Raw genomic sequence first — 9,977 nt, forward strand, 5'->3', positions numbered from 1 at the left:
CGGCGGCGGGGCGGGGCGGGCCGGCCCGCTTGCACCGCCCTGTTCCCCACCTCCCCAGGGCGCCCCGTGCCTCCGCCTTCTGCCGCTCCGCTGCCGCGGGGCCGCCACTGCCCGAGAGAGGCGGCGGGGGGGAGGTGCCGCCATCTTTGTCTTCCCTCATCGCGTCACGGGCTGCCCTGGGAAACGGGGTGGTGGGCGGGTGGGCACAACAGCGCGGCCTCCCCTACCTGGGGAGCATTTCCCGGTTCCCCACCACTCCCGACCCTTGGCCCTACAGCAAGGGGCCATCCTGGCAAACACGCGACCCTCTGCAGCAGCCCTCCTCTTTGCTTTCCTGCTGGCCTGGCTCTTCCCCCAGTCGCAGCAACCCAGCCTGCCCCCTTCTCCAGACCCTGAAACCTCTTGCCTGAGCGAACCGGTGAAACCACGGCAGCCTCCACCTCCTCCAGCTGGTCCTGGAGCCCCCTGCAAGATCTCCCCTGGGTGCCCAGGGCAGGGAGGAGCTGTGGGAGGCAGCCAGTGCCTTGTGCGGAGCCTGTGCTTGGATGGGGCTCAATAAGAATAACGAGGAGTCAACGATGTCCGAGGGGTCTGAAGCTGCCATCAGACTGCTGGGCATGATAGGGACCTGTGAGGAGTCACAATCATGGAGGTACGGCTGCCTACCTCCAGAAGACACATTACTGACAATGGAAACTGCCTGTACTGCAGCTACACAGTGTGAGATGTTTTAACTGTGACCCAGGAGCATCGTATCCACATCAAATGGGGTCAGTGCTTGACACCAATGCTGAACTTCTGTCGCTCTCTGATAGAGAAACTCTTCTGAACTCAACGCTTGCTGGAATCACGTTGCTCCAGGGACAAGAGTCTTCTCCCATACTGTGACCCATCGCAGTAAACTGACTACTGCAGAGCCAAGCTGCAGCAGGTAAAGAGCAGACAGCACTGCCTTAGCCACTCCACTCCTGCAAAAACAGACCCCTGTCAGCTAGAGAGGTTTCTATAGTTTTCCTCATTAGTTGCCCAGAAAGGGGGTGGCTGCATAGACTGGGCTTCAAGAAAGGCAATACTTGAATATGGGTGGGAATACTGCTTGCTGGTGTTTCGCTTTCCCTCCAGCAGTCAGAGTCTACCAGGCCTAACACAGAACACAACCATTCCCCTTCAGTCAAGGACTCTGCAATCAAACGAAACAAAGTCAAACTGTGCTGTAAGCAGTGGGATGCCTTGCTGGAACAGTTGGGGAGAGCAGAATTAATGTCTGTTCTTAGGGAGTCATTTTTATATTGGTAATTGAAAACTCTGCTCAGTTCAGCACATCAGTCTCCTAAATTACGCAATATGTTTTCAGAACAGCCTGCAAAGCTTGAAAGAAACCAGCGTAGAAGCTTACAGCCCTTTTTCTCCTGCCTAGCTCAAACTCATCCTGGCAAAATAGGGTCTGCACCACAGCTGTTGAAAGGTAACCTTGGGGCCGCATCACTGAGAAGAAATAGAGCTATGCAGCTCACAGCCTCCCCTCCAGGTGAGCCACTAGAAAGGAAATAAGAACATGAATTCTTATAGGTTTGGAAAGTCCAGTGGATTGCATTTTCTTAGGCCTCCATGGAGGAGGAGGAGGAAAGCAGACCACAAGTGTTGGGGAGCCACAGGGAGGGAGAGAGGCCACAGTACCATCTACAGCTTCTTTCCTACAACTGTCAGAGGTGGGTGTCTGATTACAAAAGCTGAAAAGCAAGAGACAACTTGGCAGAACACATTTGTAAAATGCACTCAGTAATCAACCACTGCTGCTGCTGCTGCTGTAACAGAGGGCAGGGCCTTCCTGTGAATTGCTGGGATTTCTTCATGACAAGCCACCAGAAAGCAGTGTAATTGTTAGGCAGCGGCTGCTAGGGTTGCGGTTCTTCTGTCTATGGCTCTTGAGGAAGAGGACCCTGTGTCAGGAGCCGGAGTGATGCAGTTCCTTTGCACAAACTTCTGTGGTTGGTGGGACAACAGGCCATGGCCACGAAAATTCATTGCCACTTAACTGTGATCTGAAAAAGAGAGAGAATCAGGCATGCAGGCCTGAAGCATGACACAGAGCCCATCCTCGTGAGCCAGACCCACTTCTGGGGAACAGTGGAATGAACCCATCGAAGGTGGCAGCGTTGTCCAGCCAGCCATGCAAGCACAGCACAGGCATCACCTTCACGGTCCCCAGGCCTTGGCTGCCACATGTACCCAGGGCACAGGGAACTTCACCTCCAAGAACTCGTACCCACAAGCAACATCCTCTGAGTGCTACACGCTGAGAGCTGGTCCCAGGGAGCTTGTTAGCAGCCAAGAGCTCTGGATAGAGCTTGTAGGTAGGTGGTAGTTACCAAAGTTGTTTATCTGGCAGCTCTGACCTCTCTACCTCATACCAGGTTTTGGGCACAAGCCTTGTTTGGGATAACCCTGGGATCCTGGTGTAAATGCTCGCCCTGGTGGTATGCGCATCACCACTCACAGGTCTTGGACCCTCTCCCCCACCACCTCAGGCCCTCTCCCCCACTCCAGCAGCCAGTAGGATCTGGGGTCTCTTTGCTTTGAGTCACAGAGATGACCTCTGGTGCTTAGGTGAGAATGATGTGTTCTCTAGTGAATTCGGACTTCTGTGACCTGCATCCCTAGTCACTTCTGGTAGGAGGCTCCATCAGCAGGCACCTCATGGGAAAGGAAAAATTCCTTGCAGAAATCATCAGCGATAGGTGATGTGGGATAGAGCTCCAAGTGGAGAAGATTGCACTGGGATACAGCCCTGGACCCTCCCTCAGCAGCGGGACTGTCATCCCATTAGCCAAAGCCAGATTTTTGAGATCTCCAGGTCCCTCATGTCCTCTCTATCAATGCTACTTACCCCTCTGAAAGAGCAGCCCAGCATCTTACAAGAGGGCATATCTCCTCCCACACAGCCTGGCAAACCACCCCGCAGGAGGAGGGTGCTATGCAGGATGCATGGCAAAATTTGGATGGCTCACAGAATTCATTTTGCTGCATCTACTTCTAAGTGCCGCAGGCTACTGCAGTGGAATTGCTGCCTGTTGGGGACCAAATTAGACTCCACCTGGAAAGATGCTGGGGTGTTGGCTGGGCTGCAGCGGGCTGGTGATAAGAAAGGCTGGTTTCGCATAAAGCACTGGGAGTTAGAGATATCACATGTGCTTAGCAAAGGATAATTTAACCTCTGTGTCCTTGCAAAGGAGGAGGAGACCTGCAAGGGTGAACACTGGGACATGGAAAGCTGTTATGCTCCACTGACTTGGAACAGCATTGATCAGTTTGTGCTAGCTGCAGATCTGGTAAGGAAACTTTAAGTACAGCAGATTGATTGCTGCCAAGGGACAAATTCCCCGTAGCTGGTTGGATTCAAGCACTGAAGTACTGACATATTGATCTATTTATGGTGATTTATTAGTAATAGACCTGTACCCCAAACTCTCTTATGCAGTTATACAAGTAAAAAAGCATGCTATTGCTAGCTACACTGATTTCTTTCAGAGGATATATAGAGGATATTCCTCTACATAAAGCCCACATTGAGAGCATATGCTACAAACTATAGTGGACAGGAAAATAAAAGTGATCACAGGGCAGCATGTATCACGTAACCAGCCCTAGCACGTTGGCTCCCAGGCTTTGGGTTTGCGGGTGGCAGGCAGGTCTGGGGTACCACTGGGGCCTGCAGACCAGTTCTTCCTCTGGGACAAGGACCAGCTCCTTCCTTGCTCCAGCAGCCCAGAGCAGGGGAAGGATCCCTGCAAGGAGAGGGGGGAAATCTGGTGAGTGCAGAGCTGTTGGTGTTGGGTGCGGGCGCTGCTTGGGCAGCCCACAGTGGGGTCAGCGGAAGCAGAGAGGCACTTAATGAAGCCCCCACCTCTCCAGTGCTTGGATCCCTAATGGGTCTTCTGCACTTTGTCACGCAAACTGCTTGATGTCCCCCTGCCTGAGGAAAGCTGCCCTCTCATCCCTGCCCTCTGCACAAAGCTGCAGAGGTTTGACCTGGTTTGACCTGTTGTGGAAGGGGAACGGGACTTACAAAAAGGAAGGGGCTCAACGAGTGGCTGAACCACAGATCTGCACCCTGCAGACATTTCCCGGTGGACATCTCCCTCCCTTGAGTCCCATCCACAAACCTTGCTTGCCTTGGAGATGGTCCCAGGGAGTCACAAGGGTTTAAATGAGCTGCCCACATGGGAAGAGTTGACGTAGGATATGAACATCCTGCCATCCCGAGGCTCTGCTCAACAGCAACAGACCCATCCAGGTACCTTGTGTGGTGTACTTTTTCTTTGGTTTTTCCCTAATTTCATGTTGAATTTCACTGATGGGAATGAGTTACTGATGTCTGAAATAGCAGCTGATGTATTAAGCTCCAAAAATGCTGTGATGGCTTAAGCTGGTTTCTCTCCCCTTGCTCCAAGCACGTGCCTGTTGCGCTCCTTATCCCAGAGCTCTCCAGCACTGCAGAAGGGCACAAATAGATTCTGGCTCTTTACCTACCACAGTCTGGGGCCAGTGTGGTAGTTTAAATGGAAATCTTTGTTTAAGTTAATAAGCCAAGCTATGAGTGGTTGAAAAAGTGGTGTGCATCTGCTCCAGGGATTAACCTGAAGCAGAATTTGGATAGTGGGGCTGCTGGAGTGTTAAATCATCCCCACATGAACCACTGCTGTTCAGCTGGAAGTAGCCCTAGGCACACACCATGCATCAGCTCCAAGTGGTGCACATTTGTATCACTTTATTTGCAACTAATGAAATAGCTAGCAACATTTATTGCATATAAATTATATATGAGCACCCATCATACAAATAAACTCTTTCCTGTCTCAGCTTTCCATTTCCTCCTTAATCAGAAAGTCATTTATATTTGGGACAAATTCAGGAGTCTCTGCTTGTTCCCATCCCCTGGGCCTGTTTTGGTTAACTAGGGAGGAGAGCTACTCTCCAGGTCTCTACAAAACCCATACATGCCTTTAGAGTAGGTACCTATTTTAATGTATGAAGCAGCAGGGGAAGGAGAGGAGTTTCTCTCCAGCTCTTGTCTAGACTTAACCTTCCTTCACTTGGAAAATCTGGCACATTCCCCATAGGCTGGGACAAAATAATAGCAAAAAGCAGAAGTAATCTGACACTTGTAATTACAGGCCTACCAACTCCTTATTGACCTCAGACAGAATAAGGAAATAGCACATACAAGGATCATTTAAAAACAAGGGAAGAGTTCTAGTTAATGCTAAGTCTCCTGTGTTTATGGAAAAGAATCCATAAAACTCCTTGGTAACTTTTGGAGATGTAAATTATAGGTTTGGGCTATGGATTTGGTTGATAAATGTAAAAGCTGTTGACGTAATAGGGCTCTAGCAAGGAATTTGATACAGTCTTACACTGTGTTTTGATTTTTAAAAAACTGGAGTGAGACCAAATTAACAAATTTTGTAGTAATTGGATTGAAAATTGACTACCTAGCAAGTGTCAAAATGTTAAAGTTGGTACAAGTACATAATGTGTTTTTAAACCAGCCCAATGGTGAATTACTCAATGCAGGCCACACTTCTGGTCTGGCAGCTCTGTCTGTGGAAGAAGCGATGCCGGCAAAGTCTTGACTCATGGTGTAGGAGCAGCTGAACGTGAGCTCCCAGTGCAACACTGCAGTCAGAAAGGCTAATTCCACCCTCAGATGTATAAGCAGGGAATGTGGAGCAGGTGTAATGAGATTATATTGCAGGAGATTATATTGTACCTGCTGATTTCATGGATGTGATTACTGGTGTGAAGGAATTCCCAGTTTTGATATCTACGATTCAAGGAGGAAGTTTACAAGTTGGAGAGGCTTCCTGCAAGAGCTCTAAGGCCTCTTAAGGGGTTGGAAGACATGTTATGAGGGAGAAGCAGTTAGGACTGATATGATCAAAGCCTAAATATATCTGTGTAGGATTAAATTTTTGCTCCTCTAATTGCTGCTCTGCCTAACAAAGGTACAAGAAACAACAGTCTAGAGATGACGTATAATTCTATAATGGAGAAAGTAATTAAATATTTGAGCAGTTTACTTAGAGTGGTGGCAGCTTCCCAACCATTGGCAGTTTTTTAATTGAGCTGGGATGTTTAACAAAACAACGATTAATGTGACAAAGTCCTTTGTCCTGTGATCATCTGGAAAGCAGACAGGTCTGGAAATTAGTCTAGTGCAACAGACACCGCTCTCAGTTGGTACCAGCCTGCAATGCTTCTGCTACAACTGCTCCCAAAATTATAGCCCATAGCTATACTTCTTCTTGCCTTGTATGTTGTTTTTCTTCATTTTGAGGTTCAGCTTCCTCAGCTAAGGAAGCTCCTGCTTCTAGGCCCAGCAATGACTTAGGACCTTTCTGCTGTGGAGTCTGCGTCTTGGATCGCTCCCTGTGGTCCTTTGGGGTGGCCTCTCGCAGCTGTTTTTGTTTGCTTTGGGGAAAACCCTGAAGCAGGTGGGCATAGGTCAGAACTCGGTGCCTGTCTCCTCTGAGTGGGGTTCAGCATCACCTACCATCACAGTGTGGGGGAACAAATCTGGGGAAGCATGGGCAGGACTGAGGTTACATCTTCCAGGTGAAGGATTCTGAGCAGAGGGCTCCAGGCAAGGTCCACCACTTTTGGACAGCACTCCAGGAACACGTCCTGAAAATGTGGGATAACGGGGAGAAGCAATAGGCCTTAGGGACACAGTGAAATCCTTAACTGAGTGTCGTGTTTTAACCCTAGTCAGCAACTAAGCACCATTTAGCTGCTCGCTCACTCCCTCACCCCCAGCAGGATGGGGGAGAGAATCGGGGGGGGAAGTAAAAGTGGGAAAACTTGTGGCTTGAGATAAAGACAGTTTAACAGGTAAAGAAAAAGCCATGTGTGCAAGCAAAGCAAAACAAGGAATTCATTCACCACTTCCCACTGGCAGGCAGGTGTTCAGCCATCTCCAGGAAAGCAGGGCTTCATCACACGTAACAGTGACTTGGGAAGACAAACACCATCACTCTGAATGTCCCCCCCCTTCCTCCTTCTTCCCCTAGTTTTGTATGCTAAGCATGACATCATATGGTATGGAATATCCCTTGGGTCATCTGTGTCCCCTCCCAACAACTTGTGCACCCCCAGCCTACTCGCTGGTGGGGTGGGATGAGAAGCAGAAAAGGCCTTGACTGTGTAAGCACTGCTCAGCAATAACTAACACATCCCTGTGTTATCAACACTGTTCGCAGCACAAATCCAAAACATAACCCCATACTAGCTACTGTGAAGAAAATTAACTCTATCCCAGCCAAAACGACCACACTGAGCTTCTCCCTCCACGTCTGGTAGGCAGCAATGTTAGGAGGAATTAGCTGAGGTGGTCATGGATTTATGGGGCCACAGAGGCCCAGGGAGCTCACACTGGAGTCCATTGGTGCAGTGGCCTGGTACCTCATTTCCCCTGTCTCAGGTCGTCCTCTGTTACTGCTCTAGGGTATTTGACATACAGGCCAGATTCAGAGGCAAGGGAGCGGTTTGCTGTACAGTTATAAAAGGCTGTTTGTTTTCTCTGCAGGTGCTTAAATCTGACCTAAGTATCTTCCAGGCTATGTGCAGCCTTGTGCTTTCTTTGAAAACCTAGAAGGTCACTGACTGCTGGGTCTTCCTCCCTCAAATGAACCAGGGGGCATATGCAGAGTCATAACTGCACTGGCAAAGTGTGAGCACTGCCTTCCCTTTCTTCCTCTCCTCTGCTTTTGGAGTTCGGCAATAACAAACATACAAGGAGCTGCTGGACTTGTGTCCTCACAGAAGTAACTGTGCATATTATTAAAACCTGAAGCAAAAGATTTGGTACACTTTAATCTCAGCTTTTTGGGCCTATGTGATTGTAGGGAAAGGAGCTGGTTGCGCCCACCTGCCCTGCTTTGCACAGGGAAGGCCCTTCCTTGAAACAGCAGCCTCAACAGCCACCAGCAAAGCATCCCACAGTCCCACTGGGCTGCCTCTGCCCAGCACTGCAGCTGCTGCTCGCTGCAGCTCAGCTCCGGGCCGTTGCACCCTGTAGCAGCCACCCAGTGAAGAAGCCTAGCCTCCCGATGGCAACTGCTGTGCCTGAGGTTCAGCAGCGCACCGGCTTCCCAGCTTCACCTCCTGACCTTGGTGCCTGCAGGCACGTTGGGTTGCACGTTGCCCGTCGGTGCTGGGAGAACGGGCCCTTCGCCCATTCCCCGCTGCTTTGTGAGCCTCAGGCTCAGCCAAGAAGTGTGCAGGCGCCCTTTGCCGGCCTGGCAGCGCAGGCTGAAGCACCCGAGGACGGTGTCTGCCGCGGCTGTGGGGGAAAGCCGGAACAGCAGAGGGTGTTGCAGACTGGAATGAAGGCGCAGCGGCAGTAGTCTGGGGGGTGCCCATTGCACGGCTGGCTATGGCTCCCCATCCTCGAGCCCTCCACAACGTGCAGGGTTGCTGGGTACAGGAGTGCACCAGCTCTGTGCCAGAGGTGGAGCCTGCAAGCATCAGCTCACAGCTCCCCGCAGCCGAGCTAGGTCACTCTGTTCTGGGCAGCCCCTGTACCTTCGCTTTCCTGGAAAGCAGTTTCTCTTCGTTACTGAGAAGAGCCCTGCTCTCAGAGGGGAAGGAGGGGCCTGGCCACCACTTCACGTGAAGGGGCCACTACTTGTGCCAATTTTTCTCACAAGAGTTGAACTAATACACCCTCCGTTAGCTCTAAACCACAGAAAGTTTTGTTTGTTTGTTTGTTTGTTTTTTCGGGGGGAGGAGAAGAAGGGGGTCGGGGTATTTTTGTGTGTTGGTTTTGTCCTCCTGGCTTCCTCTTTTTGTGGTGGTGTTGGGTTTTTTTTCTTCTTAATGCTTTGCTGTTAGCATCCTAAAAGGAGGCTTTTAGAAAGTTATGAGAGAGACCACCTAGAAAGGGGAGGAAGGGTCAAAAGGGAAAAACCACCTAAGACTGTATGCAGTCAAAGGTTGTACATTTTGTACTGTTTGCAGGCAGGACTCGCAGCACATCAGGAGATAGTGGCATTAATTTCCTACCCACCCCACAAGCATCCTTCCATCCTCCTCTCTATACAAAATCTCATGCACTGCCTGCGTCACCTCTCATGCCAGGGTACCCAGGCCTGCTCCATGCTTTCTTCTCTCCCTTTCTTTCCCATTTGACCACCTGGCAGAAACCCCTCAGGTTATGTCTGGGCCACTCGGATCACTCCATCACCAGGATAGTTTCACCTCCTACTCACATCCCATCCACAAAGCCAGCATGCATACCAGTAGGCAACAGCACATTTGGTGCTAGCTGGGGGCCCAGTAAGGCACTGAGCCCCTAAATAATCCCTCACTCATCATCTGGAGATGGTGCTCCAGCCCCAGCTGACTGAAGGACAAAGTAGTACTGACGTATCTAATGTGTTCACCCATCTTCCTACCCCTGTGCTCTCTATGTTCTTCTCCTTTCACTTCTCTGTACCTCTCTTCCTTTCTTCTGCAGATTTTCAGTGCTTCATTCTCTCCACCTCAGTTCTTTCCCTCACCACATTACCCTCTCCCTTCCTCTGGGGCAATGCATGCCTTTTGCTTTCCCAGAAAACCATCTTTATTCAGCAGTTTGCAGTGACCTGCTGACCCAAACTAGCCAAAGGGATATTCCATACCATAGAACATCATGCTCAGTATGTAAATTGGGGGGAGTTGGCTGGGAGGGGTGGATCGCTGCTCCGGTATTGGTCAGCAGGTAGTGAGCAACTGCACTGTACATCCCTTGTATTTTGGGGGGGTTTATTTTTATCTTTTTTGTTGTTGTTATATTCCTTTTCTTTACTATTATTATTATATTTTATTATTGTTATTATATTTTATTTTACTTTAGTTATTAAACCATTCTTATCTCAACCCATGAGTTTTACTTTTTTTTTTTTCAGTTCTCCTCCCCATCCAGTGGGAGTGGGGGG

The sequence above is a fragment of the Haliaeetus leucocephalus genome, unplaced genomic scaffold, assembly GCF_000737465.1.
Source record: "Haliaeetus leucocephalus isolate CR32 unplaced genomic scaffold, Haliaeetus_leucocephalus-4.0 Scaffold0, whole genome shotgun sequence".
NCBI lineage: Eukaryota > Metazoa > Chordata > Aves > Accipitriformes > Accipitridae > Haliaeetus > Haliaeetus leucocephalus.